Below are 14,874 nucleotides of genomic sequence, written 5' to 3'. Positions count from 1 at the left end.
CTATACTCTTAAGTATATCCTAAAGTGATTGTTACAAATGGAACTTGCCTTCAACACTGTTACGCATCTGGGAAATAGGAAACAAAGACCATGTGCAAAGACACAGAGGGATAGAAAATGAACTGCTTTGAAACAACCTGCTTAGAGACGGGAGCCCTTGAAGCCCAAGCAAGGCATCAGGGTCCTTCCAAGGAGACCTTGGATATTATCACAGTTTATGGAAACTAATTCTTTTTTTTAAGATTTTTAAAATTTATTTATTTGAGAGAGAGAAAGAGAGATCGTGAGCAGGGGGAAGGGTAAAGGGAGAAGAAGACTCCCTGCTTAGCAGAGAGCCTGGTGTGGGACTCTATCCCAGGACCCTGGGATCATGACCCGAACTGAAGGCAGCCGCTTAACTGACTGAGTCACCCAGGTGCCCGGAAACTAATTCTTTCGGAAAAGGTACAATCATCTAAACTCACAATGAAGTAATTAATTAATTCAAAGATTTGTATCATGAGTCACCATCTCTCCTCTCCCTGTTATCCTTGGTACCCACCCTCTTTACCTGGATAACATGTTCTTTTTCACATCTTACTTAGGACTCTCTCTAGTAAGTCAGCTGTTCTGCTTTGTAATTTACCCTCATGGTGCTGATCCCATGACATTAGACTTGTTAACCATTTTCATGCTTCAGCTGGACTGTGAGGTCTGCTAGGAGAATCTCTGAAAGCTATCCCATTGCATCAAAAGCATTCAATACAAATTTATTCAATACAATTATGAATAAAAGTAATCCCTCCCATTATTAAATGCTGAAGATAATTGCAGATCTTAGAGTTTTCATGTCTCTGTAGAAACACTTGCAACTTGTTATCCTTCCCTCTTATTTTCTAATTTTCTTCTTAACTTCCCCTGATTTTATATATTATTAATGAGGTTATTTGACTTTCCTTCATTAAGGGTACCTCTTTGTTTAAACAAAGTAAATAATGGAGATATTACAGACTTTTTGGACTATCCCCCTCAGCGATCTAGATTGCCTAGAATATGAACTTAGATTTTTAATGATGAATATAAACCCTTTTCTCTTTAACATAATCTCTTTAAAGATTTTTTTAGAATTTAATTCTTAAAATGCTTTCTCCTTTTATCTTATTAATAAACACTCATCTTTGTTTTTAAGTCCAATATATACATTTATTAATGACAATAATGTGAAAAGTACTTTGGTTGTTGATGCTGGTGATTAAAAGGCAAATAGGACATGCATATGTTCTCCAGGACCTTACCATCACAGGGGAGCCAGACAAAAATAAATCACACCACACACACAGACACACAGACACACACACACACACAACAAGTTGTTGCAAGTATTCTGAAAGATGTTCCTCAGTAAAACAAGGTGACCTGTGTTCTAGCATTAAAGTCTGTGACTCCTGATCCCATGCACAGTACATGATAGGAAAAATACATGATTCCAGACTCTAGGCAGATATGTCCTGAAAATATGATGTCAGGAAGGAAAATGAAATCACTTGGCATGGAATGTTTACTGAAAAGAAGAATGGTAGAGTAGGCACAACGTTTTGGAGGGTGGAGAAAAAGAGCAGTTTCTTTTTTTTTTTTTTTTGCCATAAATGGTTATATATCCTCCTTTGTGGAGGCTGCATTTCCTTGACCATATACTACAAAGAACATTCCCCAAACAGTAATATTTATCTATATGCTTGTGGCCAAAACAATGTAAATCTATACTTCTATTTCTGCTGTAAATTCTTTATTTCATGATAAACTCCTATGTTCTTTGTTGCTTCAACTCACTAGTGTTTTCACTAAGCTTTCAACCTAAATGTTATTTGAACTTGGTTAAATTCAAAATTGATGCTAGTCTTCAGTTCAGCTCATTTCCCTAATAGCCCACTCCTCCATCTCTTCTGGGATCATCCACTAGAACACTTGTAAAGAAAGGTTTCCCAGCTTTACTTGTATGATTCAGAATCAGTCTTCTGCTCTGTGCTCTGGAAATATTAAAATCCATCTCAGCCATTTCTTCAATATATGCACTAACACTCAAGGACTATTCTCAACTGGAATTTCCAGTAAACATAAATTGAGTCTTCCAACATTAAAAAAACAAAACAAAACAAAACAGAACTAAGTTTGAATGTTACAGGCAGAAACAATTTTTTTATTGCTCTTGGGTTTCTTGGTTATCAGTTTAGTGTTTTAAAATTATATACAGTCTGCTTCTCAGAAATCAAGGCCTTAGTTTCTTCTTGATATTACATTTTTTGGCACACAAAACAGAAGTTTGATTTTCTCTTTTCTACATTTAAAGTCATGGTCCTTTAGTTCAGCTTCATTGTCTAGCTGGATCCTAAATATATCAGGGCAGTATTGTTTCCAAGAAATAGGAATTCTCAATTTCTCCCACTTTTTAAGGATTATATATTTAGTCTTGAGATTTCTATTTCTTTAAATCAGAAAATTGTTTCACTCCCATTAGAGTAATGACTCAGTAAGGTGTTTTTTGTAGTTGTTATAACCCCAAACTGAAAGACTGTAGAAATCGCAGATGGAATGTCTCTATCGGGGAGCATGTAGCTATATCTTGAAATTGCTAGCCTTAAAAAGTTCTCAGACAGCATTTCACTTTGAGAAACTGCTCTTTTGATTCATAGTTGTGTTGTAATTACTTCTTTAATTTGGAATAAGTTAAGACTACCTTTCAGTGTTATTGGTTATATTATAGATATTGGCTTCAGACATACTATGACCTATAATATAAATAGAAGAATTATTTCACAGAGCACTATAGCTCACATTTGGATTAAATAAAAGCTAAGTCCATCAAAAGTGCACATCATTAACAGAGAAGAAAACTATCCAATTATGTTTTAAGAAAACTACTAAAAGGGTAGAAGGCATGCTTAAAATGTATTGTTATTCTATTTCTTCCCCCACTCTGCCTCCCCACCATATTTCACTGTGTTGCTCATGCTTTAATATGGAAATAATGAACTCACCATATTATGTGCACTTCCTAAATCTATGGATTTCTCTAGACTGACATATAGCACTGCTATATTTAACCCAGGTGGCAAGAGGTTTGAAGAAAGAAAGAAGATGCACCCTGAGGTCTAATGGGGAGGAGGGTCCCTCATTCTTGAATCTTTGCTATTATCTATAACGAATACAATTTATACTGTTAATTTCTCATTCTTCCTTTAAATGAAGCATAATACCAAAGAGCTATTTTTAAAGAAATATTGCAAACCAGTTAGCAACATGTTAAAGGACTCCATCAGTTTAAGCACTTGAGAGTGCTGAGTGATACCCTTTCTTGTCTTGTGAAGCATGGATAATATACAGAATGCTGACAAGAAATCCCGCCAATCTGGTACCTCCAGATGGTTGGGAGATAGGAATTTATCAATCGGATTGCTACCTTTACCAAATACATCATACATTGCTGGTCATTTTTCTCCTTATGATATGCCTCATTAAGTAAAAGATTTTAAAGATGCTTGGATAAAATCGTGCATAAGTTGGTATCCATCTGTCCTGAATAACTTGACTCAGCTTCCCCATGAATCTTAACTTGCAGATTTTCTCACCTTTTGGACATTCTATTTCTCCAAAACTTTGAGGTATTAACTAGCATATGTGTATCCTCTTAGGAAAAGTTAAGGAACACTACATTGCTTTGGGAATATTAAATTTATCTTCTCACCCGATGTCATTGAGTTAAACCCTTTGATATTTTTTTACCCCCAAATCAGATATAGCTATCCATACACGTGGTTGGGTTATACATATATGGAATTCAAGAGTTTTTGTGGACAATTGAGTTGAAGTAAGTTTTTAAATTTCAAATAAACTCAATGTAATGCAGCCATAGCATATAATCACATTACTATCATTGCCCTACTACCAAATAATTGACATAAATTCAAGTGACAGTGACATAAATTAAAGTTTCTATTTGTAGCTTAACATACCATGTGCCCTCATTCAGTAGGAGATGGATGAAAATGAAGCTGAACTTGGAAAGAAATATTATAGCTATTAAGTTTCATCATGGAATGTGCAAGAACTGACCATCACACATCAAGCTGAACTACATAATGAACTGTCTTCTAAATCCAGTTTTCCGAAAACTTGATCCAAATCACTAATGAGTATATTGGACCCCTGATATCACCAATACATTTTCCTGACACATTTTCCTGGTCAGTTTAAGGGAGACCACCAGGGAATGGTGGAGCATCTTAGGGTGAATGGCAGAGGGAAGCAACTATCAAATGTAAGCCTGATGGGATTAAAGAGGAAAGGGTGTTACTACAACATAGCCCAGCTGTATGGCTGGGCTCCCAGCAGCATGTGGCCTGTCAGAAGGAAGTACACCCACCACCAACTCATAGAGGAAGAGATCCAGGAAAATGAATATGCGAAACTATGTCTCTTGTTCTGATCATCTGCTTAAGCCTCCCATTGACTACACACAACCTGACATCTTAGGACTGTTGGGTCAGTCTCCCGGGTTATGGAGCATGGTAGGGACATATGAAAATTAGGTTTGGCATTTGAAAGTTGCTAAAGGAGTAAATCCTAAAATTCATCATCACAAGAAAAAAAAAGTTGTATTAGCTATATGAGGTAATGGATATTAGGTAAACCTAACGTGGTAATCATTTCATGATGTATACATATGTCAAGTTATTATGCTGTATGCCTTAAACGTAATCAGTGCTGTATGTCTATTATATGTCAATAAAACTGGAAACAAATAAAAAGAAAAGTAGATTTGATGTGGCAAACAGGGACTAATACCTGGATTCAGGGACTGTGCTGATTCACAATCCCAGGCATGTCTGGAATACATCTTTCACATTATAGTCTTTTTTTTTTTTTAAGATTTATTTATTTATTTGAGAGAGAGAGAATGAGAGAGAGCACATGAGAGGGGGGAGGGTCAGAGGGAGAAGCAGACTCCCCGCCAAGCAGGGAGCCCGATGCGGGACTCGATGCGGGACTCGATCCAGGGACTCGATCCCGGGACTCCAGGATCATGACCTGAGCCGAAGGCAGTCGCTTAACCAACTGAGCCACCCAGGTGCCCTCTATTTTATTTTATTTATTTATTTATTTTTAAAGATTTTATTTATTTATTTGCGAGAGAGAGAATGAGAGACAGAGAGCACGAGAGGGAGGAGGGTCAGAGGGAGAAGCAGACCCCCCGCTGAGCAGGGAGCCCGATGCGGGACTCGATCCCGGGACTCCAGGATCATGACCTGAGCCGAAGGCAGTCGCCCTACCGACTGAGCCACCCAGGCGCCCTCACATTATAGTCTTAAAGGTAAATTTTGTCTGACCTGTTTATTATTATTTATAGAAGTCCCATTTATGGAAAGCAAAAGTGACCTCTGTTCTCTAAGCACATATCTGGAAACAAAAATAGGGTTACATTAATAGCTTCAAAATAGATTCTTTGCAACCCACTTAAATATTCATTCTCCTTTTCCATTGAAGTACTTCCCACTTCATGATTTATGATAGTTCAGCAGGGCCTGGACTAGGTTGAGGCAAATGAGGCGTTCATATGAGGTGTAAAATTAAGAATACAGCAAAATCTCAGTAATCAAGATAATATCTTAGTGCAGTATCTTAGCACAATATTTCAAATTACCAAAAACAATGCAAAAATCCATAATGAACATTATATCACAATTTTAAATGAAGATAAGATCCAACCCCACTCTTGAACAATGCTGCCTCACCTGTCTTACCCTAATCCTTGTCCAGTGGCACAAACATCTCTCTTCATGGTTTCCCTGAACTGCATTGTAATGGCAAAAGTTTAAGCATGACACCAAAGCAAATATGTAATGGGAAGGAGTACAAGAAAAGTTGTCAATTAACTAGAAGATATATAGTGGATGAGATCAATTTTAAAGAAAAATCACATTAAATTATAGCCTACTACACTAAAAATAATATTTATGAACAGAGTCCTAGAAATGCTCAAAGCTGAGTCAACAAATGTAAAGTCAAAAATTTTTCAAGTGTAAAACAATCAAATGAAAAAAAAAAAAGAAACTAGAAGCCAACAAATGTAAAGAATAAGAGAGATCTTACATAGAAGAGTATATGACAAACAGTTGAGAATTTTCCCTAAACTATTTTAAACTAATTTAATTTTATTTCACTGTTTTATAGAAGTAGAATATTTTCAGTTAAAAATTCAAATAATAGAAAAGACCATATGATGAAAACTTAATAAAGTCAAGTATGAGAGAGAAGAATGAGGATATATAAACAGAACAAGCAATGCTACATAAACAAGAGAATAATTCAAGGAAGGAAATCTTAATTTGATAGATTCCAGGAGATATTGCAGAAATAAGAAGTAAGAACAGGATACAATTGAAAGAAGCAAACAGAAAACTAGAAAAACATCTTAGAAATTAACATTATAATTGCCAAAATCATTTAAAAATTTAACACATAGATTAAATAAATGTACTTTTAGAGATGACAACTAAATTCATTCAAAGGTAAATTCAGTCATATTATGAGAATCCAGATTAAAAAGGCAAGGAGTTCCTGTTATCGTACTTCAAACTATTTGCTGCATAAAACAACTTTGTCTAAAATCCATGTCCTTAATAAAACTAATTCAGCACTTCTGAGAAGCTCTTGTCTAACCAAAGATTTAAGAACCCAGGCTTCTTCCATCTTCAACTCACCATCTTATGGCTTCCAAGTTGCATTGCCATCTGTCAGCTTTCAGATGAAGGAAAGAGAAAACATGAGATAAACCACTTGCTATTTACATCAACTTGTACTGAAAGGACACAGGTAACTTTGTTAACGTCCCAATGGCCAGAACTAGTCATATGCACAGGGGCACTGGGAATTGATGTTTTATCGAGTTTCAGTGGGAAATGATATGGTTTAGTGACCATACAGCCTTGTATCTACCACAGAAGGAGATAGATAACCTGAGAGAGAAATGTAGAGGTTTGGAGAAAATATCCAAATAGTCCATCATCCTTTTAATAAGAATTCTAAATGGAGAGGAACAGAAATAAATGAAAAGAAGAAATAATAATTAGAAGTGTTCTGGAATGAAGAAGTAACTATATAATGAAGTGACATATTGAGTGGAAAACAGGATTAATGAAGTATTGTCCACATGTACATGCACTGAAATTCCATAACCTCAGAGACAAAGGGAACATTGTAAAAGCTCCCAGAGAGCAACAGAAATAGTCATAAAGTAGACAGACATCTATCCACTTTCTCAACAATATTGGATACAAAAAAAATGAAAAATGTCCTCAGATTTTGAGGGGGGAGAATCACTTTTGGACCTATTCTGTCCTCAGTCAAGTGTGGGAACAAAGTAAAAATGTTTCATCCATGAAAGAGGCTTAGGACTTGCATGATCAAAACACTCTTTATAAAACATATTCATCAGGATGTAACTTTAGCAAAATTAAAAGTAATTTAACATAAGGAAGGACATGAGCTAAAATAAACAATGACAATTGAGCATGATACAGAACAGGAAAGCTAGAAAAAAAAACTTAACATACTGAAATACAAGTACAATTCATGTTAGTAATTTCAAAAATTTATAGGATTAAGATTAATTTTCTTCTGGGGCGCCTGGGTGGCTCAGTCGTTAAGCGTCTGCCTTCGGCTCAGGTCATGATCCCGGGGTCCTGGGATCAAGCCCCGCATTGGGCTCCCTGCTCTGCGGGAGGCCTGCTTCTCCATCTCCCACTCCCCCTGCTTGTGTTCCCTCTCTCGCTGTGTCTCACTCTGTCAAATAAATAAATAAAATCTTTAAAAAAAGAAAGATTAATTTTCTTCTATGTGATTTCAACTACAGGATCTCATTTTATGAATGAGCTGCACATGTACATAATCATATTATGAATTCTACTCTTTTTTCAATTTTAAAATCAAAAATAGACAAATCACAAATAATTCAATGTTATTTAACAGAATAAAATGTATATGCTGTAAATCTTATTAATGTAAAATATAATATTTATAATAATTGGAATAAGGATGTGAGGTGGGAGAAACAATAAGAACTTTATTCCCTTCTCTTTTATAGTAGGGAATTAGTAGGTACTTTCAAAGTTTAATAAACCGAGAAGTGGGAATTAAAGTTTAGTATTTAATCCTAGAAATGTCAGCCTTTGCAAGAAACACAAAGAATAGTAATATATTCAAAATTACTGAGCTTGGAGGGTGGATGGGAAGTGGGAAGATGGGAAGTACTGTATGAACCAATTTTCTAAAGCAGAGAGGTAATAAAGCTTGTCTAGAAAACAAGAATCAGAAATGGATATTGTGTATACATGTATTACACAATGTAAAAATGATAACCAAGGAAAAACTAAAACCAAAAATGTTTACTGTGTTTTTTCTCTAGGAAATAGGAATTAAGAAGAGACCTATTTGTCATTCTATTTCCCTCACCATAGTTGGCACTTTTTCATTGTGAAAATGTCTCATTTTTATACCTATAACATAAAAATGATATAAATATCCTCAAATAATGTTGTTAGTCCTCAGGGATTATTTTATATATAATTCACACAGATTCTGTCATTTTTTCCTACAAAGACATATGCTCCACTTATAATTTTTTGTGTCCTGGGAACGTTCATTAATAATGCTTATTTTAGCCATATGACACTTTCTAAAGATAGATGCTATAAATTAAATGGTGCTCATGGAAATGAATCATGTCCATTACTCCCAATTGCTCATCCTGTGAGAATGCAGTTAGGAGAAACTTGTAGGTTGATATCATGAAAGTTAAAAATAAAACTTAAAGAAAAGTGAAGCAAATGACTGGGACATTAAGGCAGAGTGTAAAAAAGTGCAGAAAGCTAATGTCCAAAGAGGAAGAATTTGAAAGTCAATGAAGACAGAGTTTGGAGAAGAGTGGAAAAGATCCAGTTAAGTGCTTTGCCTCAATATCATTGGGTTGCAAACTGATACTTTCTTCTCTGACTTAAGAACCAAGGTCAACTTTCATTTCTGGGCTGATATTAAAAACTCATTAAAAAAAATAAGTAAGTAAATAAATCCACACATGTCAAGAGGTTGTGATCTTTACATTTCTTTGAAGAATATAAACAGCACACCTGTGTTGTCATGATTGTATCTTTCTGCAATTTCAGTTTCGACTTCATCTTTGTGTTTCATTAGGTTGGTCTGTTGAGGTTTTTTTTTAAGGTTTTCCATAGGAATGATTTTGTAAATTCTTCATGAGTGGTTAAACAGAGGCTTTTATGAGAGTATAAAGCTTTCACATATACTCATTTATTCAACTTTATTAATTACTTTCTTTAGGCAATCTGCATCTCAATTTCACGATATGTATAAGACGTTATGAGTAAATGTTTCTATAGTGTTTCTGTCAATTTTTTTCTTGCAATATCTGTTATCCATTTAAATTGATATATACTGTGATGCCCATAGATGGGTTCAAATTGTATATTTCACCCTTATCATTTTACACTTTCTCTTGTTTAATATTTTTGACCTGAAATCAAATTCATTGGCTCTTTTTATTGCATTCCAACTATCTTCTTTATTAACATAAATTTAGCAATTGTTTTTCTATTCTTTTAATTTTGAAAATTTCTGTACAGGTTGAGTTTAAAATTTTGAGAAAATCTAGTTATTTTAAGATGTATGAATATTCCATTTATATTTTATAATTAAGTCTGTCTTTATTACTTCTTTTCAAATCTTTTTTATACTTCTATTGTTTTATACTTCCATTGTTTACCATATGAATATTCCTCCAATTGTTTTGTGGTACATTTATATTTGAATAAGCATATTCCCCTGCTAATTTGGAAGGTATGGATTCCTGTAAGAGCTTCTAGTAGTTACTGTGGTAAACAGGAGTGGGCTCTACTCATCTAGCTCTTGTCTTAGTCATCAGAATATATGTTCTGCTAGGGTACACTAGAACAGAGAAATTTAGCACAATCATACCAGTCCCACTTCCTCTCCCTATTTTCTTTTCTTTTATTGAGGTAGACACAATGTTACATTAGTTTCATTAGTTTCAGGTGTATAACATAGTGATTGGGCAAGACTATACATTAGGCTGTGCTCACAAGTCTAGCCACCATCTGTCACCATACAATGCTATTACAATACTGTTGACTATGTTCCCAATGAAAGGTACAGCATGGGGTTATAGATATAGCCTATATCTCCCACTCCCCTTCACCCATTTTTCTCATCTCCCACTCCTTTCCCCTCTGCCAACCACCAGTTTGTTCTCTATATTTATGGTCTGTTTCTTCTTCTTTTGTTTGTTTAGTTTTTTAGATTCCACATATAAGTGAAATCATATGGAATTTGTCTTTATCTGACTTATTTCACTTAGCATAATACTTTCTACTTTCATCCATGTTGCAGGTAGTACGATCTCATTCTTTTTTATGGCTGAGTAGTATTTCATTTTATATATATATATATAAATTTCATCATATATATATATGATGACTTTTTTATCCATTCATCTATCCATGGACACTTGTGTTTCTTCCATATCTTGGCTATTATAAATAATGTTGCAATACAGGGATGCATATATATTTTTTCAGATTGATGTTTTGGTTTTCTTTGGATAAATACTTGATAGTGGAATTACTAGATTATATCATATTTCTATTTTTAATTTTGTAAAATAGAAATGGCATACAATCTACCTATTTTCATTTACTGGTTTTATGTGGTTATATTCTTAGTATCAGTTTTTTGTTTTTTTTTTGTCTGGAGTTTCTTTCATTACTTTACACAATATACTTAAACTTTTGTATTTTTTTTTTAAAAAAACAATGCTATTACATTTTCTTCCTTTTTTCTATCTACTCTGAGGGTTTGTTACATTGTCTTTTGAAGATTTATTTATTTATTTAATTTTAGAGAGAGAAAAAGAAAGTGAATGAGTAGGGGGAAGGGCAGAGAGAGAGAATCTTCAAGCAGACTCCCTACTGAGTGTGGAGCCCAATGCCGGGCTCAATCCCATGACCCATGAGATCATGACCTGAACTGAAACCAAGAGTCAGATGCTCAACCTACTGAGCTACCCAGTGGTTTGAATTTGCATTTTCAAGATTTATAATTTGTACTTTATTAAAAAATATTTTTCAAAGTTGATCTGTCACTAGATCTACATTCTAATTAAGTGATTCCCACCTACAATTACCAAGGGCTTTTCCTCTCAACTCTTGTTGGGTGGACATGTACACTGATGTGTGTGTGGGGGGTGTACCATTAGTCATAATTTACGTTGTTGTGGTGGTCCTGAGCTGTTTTGGTTTGACTAAACTTACCTGACAATTTTATATATAACTTATAACTTGACTGTGTGTAATATTCTTTTGACATGGCTCTCCTCAAAACTGTGTCTCAAATCGGGCTGCATGTTAGAATCATTTAGATAGCTTTTAAATCTTCCAATGCCCAAGCTGCTTCTCAGACCAAATAAATCAGAATCTGTGGAGGTGGGGAACAAGCACTTTTTGTTGTTTTTTTTCTGTATGTGTTTTCATTAATTCCTCAGTTGATTCCAATAGACAGCTAGTTATTAAACCAGTGTCTTAGATACAGTGAAGCTCACTGAGCTCCATCCAGCCCTGGATTTGGGGTCAGCCCAATAGTGCATAGACTGTTCCCTCAGCCTCAACCTGACTATGAATTTCCTTTAACTTCCTTTTTTTAAAAGAAGTTTTTCATTGTCTTTAAAATTCAAGCACTTAAACATGTGTCTGTGTACTCATTGTATAAACATGCTGTTAGAATATGATATACCTTTTAGATCTCATCGTCTATTCTTTCTCTAATTTAAGAATATTCTTGCTTTTACCTATACTCTTTTTCCATATAATTTTATCTTGATCTGTGTTTATACCTGTTAAACATTTCAATATTCTTTCACATCTTATTGACCTAAGAATAAAATTTAATTTTTTTGTACTTTGTTCTGACTTAGAATTTTCCTTTTTTAAAGAATTATTTTCATATGTCTGATAATGTGTTTTTATTTTCATTGCACTCTTAGAAAATGCTATTTTATTGTCCAGCACTGGGACTTATGATTATGTTTTGTCCATGTTGGACACTTTCCTACATCCCCATGTTTATATCTTCAAAATTAAATCTTGCATATTTAGGAATTCAGTGGCCTGTGAAGGGGAGGAACCCATTGCCAAAGGAATCTTAGAGAACATATCTTCACCCCTTGTCATCACCAAAAATCGACTTGAGGAGCCTTGTCTTTCCTCCAACTACTAAGCCTGTTTTTTCTCAGATAGCTATGCCAACAGTTTTGCTTTATTTAGCAGGCTCCCATGCTAGTAAAGCTGGATATATTTACTGAAGCTAAGAGCAACTCAGGTTATTGCTGGTATGTTTCCAGTTGAAATCTAACCACATCAGATGCACCTGGATGTGCCCCCCTCCCTAGTCTTAATTCTGAGCCACACATAGGCTATAACTTCCCTGCCGCTGGTGACTCATTAACTTTTATCCAGTTGTTCTGGCTGCAGGAATTAGTTGTGATGCATACCTGATATCATAAGTTACTTTTGCTTCAGCCATTATAAAGCCAAGTAAGATTGGTAAATGCTATGGGCAACTCTAATGATGTTTTTGACAAACCAGGTTTGTTCCAGTCTCTTCTAATTTGAGCTTTTGTGCAGTGTGGGGCTCTGCTTGTCCCTGTATCACTGCTTCCCAAGTGGGCTTTACTTATGCATGTGTGAAATTGCTGGTATTCAAAACTCCTTCCATCCCATCACATCTGCACAATGCCTTCCAGAAATGCTGAAAAGTTCATTGCTGACTTATTTCCCTCTTTTTCTATATTTTTGGTCATTTCTGAGAGAATTTGGTAATGAATGAATGAATGAAGGTAAATGTGTGACCAACTCTTCATCTTTCTCTGACTTGGCCCCACATTTACCTTCTTGCTCTTCTTCCTTCTCTATAAAATGGCCATAAACTTAATGTACAGAACTAGTTATTTCTTTAAAATCCATAATTATTTATCTCTGCCTAGAGAAAAAGAAAGTTTCAAAATCATATGAATATAAAAGGTGATCATGGATTTGGTGACTTCTTTTTCAGATCTGAGGGGCCCCTGTGAAATCTAACTTCAGAATATCATGTTGCCAACCACTTCACATTATCATCAACTCATGGATAAGTGGAACATGATGTATTTGGTATGTGATTCTCTTCTTTAAGACTGCAGAAATTTACACACACACACACACACACATACACACGGCAGTCAATCCTTTGAATTTCCCAAATAATCTGTGGCACTGAAGAACAGGTCTCCTTAAATGTTTATTTGTGAACAATTATATGTCAAGAAACTGGACAATCCAGAAGAAATAGATAAATTTCTAGAAACATAAAACCTTCCACGACTGAATTAGGAAGAAATAGAAAATCTGAATGGACCAAGTACTAATAAGGATGATAAATCAGTAATCAAAAACCTTTCAGTGAACAAAAGTTCAGGACCAGATAACTTTACTGATGAAGTCTACCAAACATTTACAGATGAATTAATACCAATCCTTCTCAAATTCTTCCAAAAACTAAAAAAAAGAAGGAGCACTTCCAAACTCATTTTACAAATCTAGTATTACCATGATAACAAAACCAGATAAAGACACTGCAAGAAAAAAATTACAGGACAATATCCCTGGTGAATATAGATGCAAAAATCCTCAACAATATAATAGCAAACTAAATTCAACAGTACATTAAAAGAATCATACACCATTATCAAATGGGGGTTTTAGGGATGATTCAATACCCACAAATCAATCATTGAATATGCCACATTAACAAAATTAAGGTTAAAAATCATATGATCATCTCAATAGAAGCAGAAAAAGTATTTGACAAAATCCAACATCCATTCATAATAAAAACTCTCAACAAAGTGGTTATAGACAGAACATGCCTCAATATAATATAGGCTGTATGTCATAGGCCCACCGCTAACATCATACTCATTGGTGAAAAATTAAAAGCTTTTCCTCTAAGATTAGAAATAAGATAAGAATGCCCATTCTCACTACTTTTATTTAACATAGTACTAGAAGTCCTAACCAGAGCATTTAGGGAAGAAAAAAAAATAAAATGCATCCATAAAAGACAGGAAGAAGTGAAATTATCTCTATTTGCCATTGACATAATATAACATAGAAAATCCTAAAGACTTCACCAAAAGAACTGTTGGAACTAATCAACAAATTCAGTAAAGTTGCAGGATTCAAATTCAATATACAAAAATCAGTTGTAATTCTACACACTAATAAACTATCAGAAAGAGAAGTTAAGAAAACAATTCCATTTACAACTGTATTAAAAAGAATAAAATACTTTGGAACCAAGAAGGTGTAAGATCACTGAAGACTATAAGATTCTGATGAAAGAAACTGAAGAAGACACAAATAGATGGAAAGATATACCATGGTAATGGATTGGAAAAATTAATATTGCTAAAATATCCATATACCTGAAGTGATCTATAAATTCAGTGCAATTCCTATCAAAATTCCAATACCATTTTTCACAGAAATAGAAAAAAAAAATCCTAAAATTTGTATGGAACTGCAAAGAACCCTGGATCACCAAAGCAATCTTGAGAAAGAATGAAGCTAGAGGCATCACACTTTCTGATTTCAAACTATATTATGAAGCTATAGTAATCAAAACAGTATGGTATTTGTGTAAAAATGATACATAGATTAAAGAAACAGAATAGAGAGCCCAGAAATAAAGGCAGGCATACATGGTCAATTAATTTAT

Source organism: Mirounga angustirostris, unplaced genomic scaffold, assembly GCF_029215605.1.
Source record: "Mirounga angustirostris isolate CCGP_5_RB_7025 unplaced genomic scaffold, mMirAng1.0.hap1 SCAF_1, whole genome shotgun sequence".
Lineage (NCBI taxonomy): Eukaryota > Metazoa > Chordata > Mammalia > Carnivora > Phocidae > Mirounga > Mirounga angustirostris.
The sequence above is the reverse complement of the archived record's forward strand: the minus strand, read 5'-3'. Positions refer to the sequence as shown.